This window comes from Myotis davidii, unplaced genomic scaffold, assembly GCF_000327345.1.
Source record: "Myotis davidii unplaced genomic scaffold, ASM32734v1 scaffold164, whole genome shotgun sequence".
Taxonomy (NCBI): Eukaryota; Metazoa; Chordata; class Mammalia; order Chiroptera; family Vespertilionidae; genus Myotis; species Myotis davidii.
In genome coordinates, this window is record NW_006296417.1 from 1,602,408 (window position 1) to 1,606,704 (window position 4,297).

The following is a 4,297-nucleotide window of genomic DNA, read 5'->3' on the forward strand; positions in this document are numbered from 1 at the left end:
CCCTCAGTGCCTCACGGTCAGCACTGGCCGCTGTGCGCGTTTCGCTGCGAACGTGAATGAACAGAGTTACAGCGATCTCCGTGTTCAGGACAGAAAAATCGGCTGGCCAGTGGCTCAGTGGTTGAGTGTCGACCTCGGAACCAGTGGTCACGGCTCCATTCCCGCTCAGGGCACAGGCCTGGTTTTCGGGCTCGATCCCCACCCCAGTGGGTGCAGGAGGCAGCCGATCCATGAGTCTCTCTCATCATAGATGTTCCTCTCCCCCTCTCACCCCCCCGTTCCTCTCTGAAATCAATAAAAAACATATTTTTAAAAAAGGCAATGTTTGCTTTGAAGTTACACACACTGAACACAGGGTGGTCCTTGGGCCACCGTACGAACAGCGCTGGGGCCTTGAGCTGCCACCCTGACACGGGCAGCTGCTGGGGCCGCCTGTCCCTGGCCACCCCTGGGGCCTGCCCGGAACGGGGACAGCTCCTTGCCACAGCCAGCAGTGAACATGCCTCCTTGGTCACTCGTCTGGAAAAGAGGGCAGAACAGCCTTGCCCTGCCCTCACCCTCCGTTCCCCACGCCATTTTGCCACCACGGGCGTCCCCAGGACTTCCCGCAGTACTGGGGAGTCGGGGATCTTGGCAGGGCCCCAGCCCCAGGAAGCCAGGAGAAGGTTGGTTTGCCTGTCCCCATGGTGGGCACGTGGTCCCAGAAGTCATGGGGCTCTGGGGAGGCGGTGACCCCAGAAGGAAGGGGACCCGTGGAGCCGGTACCCAAGATAACGGGTTCCCTGAGTTGGGGGCAAGATCGAGGGAGGAGTGTGGAATCCTGGGCAACGTATAAAACAGAATGCTTCACATATTCCATCAAGTTGTTGGGGGGAGAGGGCAGGGAGTACATGACAGGCCAGCCACCTGTGATCTTTACCCTTTGATTGGGGAGGGGGGAGGCCGCCATGATGTCGAGTGAGGTCAAGGTCAAGATGTGGCCTTGAGAGGCATTAGCCACACGTAGATGAATGGGTTAATGCAGAGGCATCTCGACAGATGAATTACACCCAGAAGCCGTGTGTGCGTGTGTGTGTGTGTGTGTGTGTGTGCGTGTGTGTGTGTGTGCGTGTGTGTGTGTCCTTGAGCTTGACATTGAAAGGTTCAGTTACCGCAGGAGGAAAGGAATGCCCGCTTAATTCTGAGAGGGCTTAATTATGGTGATAAATGTCCTTAGGGTTTAACTCTTGCGTTTCAGCTGGTGTCAGAATGAGGATTCCAACCTCAACCGGTGTGAGTGGACTGGTCCTTTCTCTCCCCAGCCCCTCTGGGGTCCTGGGGGAGGACCCTTGGGGAGCAGAAGTCCAGTGTTTCAAAGGGATCACCGTCCTCCCCTGGGACAGTCAGGACACGTTTGGTCATACCTGACAGACACTCACTCCAATAAGCCTGTGCCATTGCTAGGAGGAAATGGGGCCCTGGCTATTGGTAACCAAAAATCCACCAATCTGCCCCACTCTAAGTCCTGGTTATGCTGCCTACAAAATACACACACACACACACTCACACACACTCACATACACACTCACACACACACACACACACTCACACACACTCCACTCATACACCCTCACACACACTCACACACACACACACTCACACACACACACTCATACACACACACACTCACACACACATACATTCACACACACACACTCATACACACACGCACTCACACACACACACACACTACATACACACACATACCTGGGCCAGATATAGTTTAAATATACTTCTTAAAACCAGTCCTGCCTTTCTGGTTCCCTGTCTCTACCTCATCCCGTGGCGTCTTAGCTGCCACAGCAGCGGGCCTCCACATTTCCTCCATCTCCTCCCCTTCCCCTTCCCCTTCCCCTCGCCCAGGACTCACTGCCAGAAACACACACTGACCTTGGGACTATCCCGTGCACAGACCTCCGACGGCTCCTGGCCACCTGCAGAGCGAGAGCATGTCAACACGGGGCCCCGAGCTTGCTGCCCGGCCCCACGCCCCCACTTCTGGTTTCAAATTCAGGTTCCCACCTGCCTCCATGCCATGGCCCATGTGGATTCTTCCACTTGGAAAACCACCTGATCTTGCCCGGCCGGCGTGGCTCAGTGGTAGAGCGTCAACCGGTGAACCAGGAGGTCACGGTTCGATTCCCGGTCAGGGCACAGGCCCGGGTTGCGGGCTCGATCCCCAGTGTGGGGCGTGCCGGAGGCAGCTGATCCATGATTTTCATCATAGATGTTTCCATCTCTTTCTCTCCCTTTCCCTTCCTCTCTGGAATCAATAAAAATATTAAAAAGAAAATCACCTGTTCTTGCTCTACCCAGCCCCCTCTTCCGCACCCTTTCCCAGGGCCCCAGTCAAATGTGTTTTCCTCTCTGAGCAGCCCCCGTCCCCCCTGCCCCCAGCAGCTGTGATTGGCAGGATCTCCTTGCACCCCGGGGATCGGACTGCCTGGATGGTGAGATCCTAGAGGGCAGGGACTGCCTACCAGGGGCCCGCTGGGGAGGTGACTGGGCGTCTCCGGGAACCCTGGCTCGCTGGCCCCTCCTGCCCCTCTGCCTGGGTCCCGGTGGCAGGGAAAATCCCAGCCGGCAGAATTTCCTGTCCTCCCGCTCCGCTCAGATCTTTGTCCCAGATCCTTCCTCTCCCGGGAGCTCCTTATCTGAGGATGGGCCAGCGCATAGCAGCCGGCCCGCAGGGGCCATCCTGCCGGTTTCCTGCCTCGGCCGCGCTGGATTCGAGTCAGAAGATCTGAGTTTGGAGCCAAGCTTTGGAGCTCTTCTCAGCTCGGTGACCTTGGCCGTGGCTCTCACCTCGGCTCAGCCTCGGTGTCTTAATCTGTAAAATAAAGGGTTTTCGTGTTGAGTACAGGTTTGTGGAAAGGGAAACTGTCTTTCAACCAATCTCTTCCCATGAAGAACCTTATGTAAACCTGTTTTAAATATCTTTTTTTTTTTTCATTTCAGAGGGAGGCAGGGAGAGGGAGAGAGAGAAAACATCAATGATGAGAGAGGATCATTGATCGGCTGCCTCCTGCACGCCCCCTACTGGCGATCGAGCCCATAACCCCGGGCACGTTCCCTGACCGGGAATTGAACCGTGACCTCCTGGTTCATAGGTTGATGTTCAACCACTGAGCTACATGGGCTGGGGAATCAGCCTCGGGTTTATATCAGAGCTCACTAACACGGACTTCTTTAGACGCACCTCAGTGATGGCGGGCGAGGTGCCTCGGCACCGAAATTCCCCGGCTGGCCGTTTGGAGAAGAGCATCTGCTTGGATGGGGCCTGGGAGATGACTGATGGGTTTCCGAGGAGGGACAGGTCAGGAGGTTCCCAGGGGGAGGAAAGCTGCAAAAATGTTCAGAACTTTCAAAGACAGCTCTCCTGCCAGCGGAAGCTGTTCCCCAGCGTCTCTCTGCCTGGCCTCCCACACTCCACCCTGGCCCTGTGCAGCGGCCTCGCTTCCAAAGGCAGCTGCCTCCGTTCAGCTCCTGACACCTTCGGGTGCTCTGCTAATAAATGCATATTAGAGAAGCCGTTCTGCCCATGGGGACGATTTCCCCTTCCACCACCCGTGGCTTCACGACATGGCATTGAAGGCGGCAGCCAGTGATGGCAGCTGGTGGCAGCTTCCACGGTTCAGCTGGTGCCGGGAACCTGGTCTGTGTGCCTCCCCACCTAGCATTTGGGGACCAAGCAAAATGTGGGGTTCCATTCCCGGTCAGAGCACATGCCCGGGTTGTGGGCTCCATCCCCAGTAGGGCCATGCAGGAGGCAGCTGAGCCATGATTCTCTCTCATCATTGATGTTTCTATCTCTCCCTCTCCCTTCCTCTCCGAAATAAATAAAAATATATTTTAAAAATAAAATTTAAAAAAAGGATGGCTTTGGGCCTGAGCTAAGAAAGGATGGAGGCGCCAAGGTAGCAGGAGTAGCCTTTGGGGGTGGAAATCGGGAATGATGGTCTGGGGAGGAGGCAGCTGGATTTACGGGCCCGGAGTCCAGGGCGGAGGGCCAGGCTGGAGATAGAAAGTGGGAGGCATCAGCTGGCCGGGACATTCTTTCCCCAGCGACTTCATACCTGGCAGAGGCCCCGCTGCCCCGGGGGAGGCAGATGCTTGCTCCCCTGGGTCTCCGGCCCACCTGCCCTCTCTCCTTCACAGACAAGCAGGTGTGGCCGGGCCCCTGGGCTGGCGAGCTCTCTCTGGATTTGGGCCCCAAGCAGAACTCCGATAACACCCTGCCCCCCACCCCCGGCCCACT

The 4,297-nt window shown here is 56.8% G+C and overlaps 1 long non-coding RNA gene across 1 annotated transcript in view; it reads right to left on the bottom strand.

Moving 5' to 3' along the window:
* Positions 1-2,165, bottom strand: part of LOC107184361 — a 28,609-nt gene extending 26,444 nt beyond the window's left edge. The window contains exons 1-2 of the long non-coding RNA XR_001515188.1: positions 2,062-2,165; positions 1,930-1,973 (exon numbers count right to left, since the gene is read on the bottom strand). This is a non-coding gene — a long non-coding RNA (uncharacterized LOC107184361). The remainder of the gene's footprint in view (positions 1-1,929; positions 1,974-2,061) is intronic.
* Positions 2,166-4,297: the final 2,132 nt, after the last annotated feature.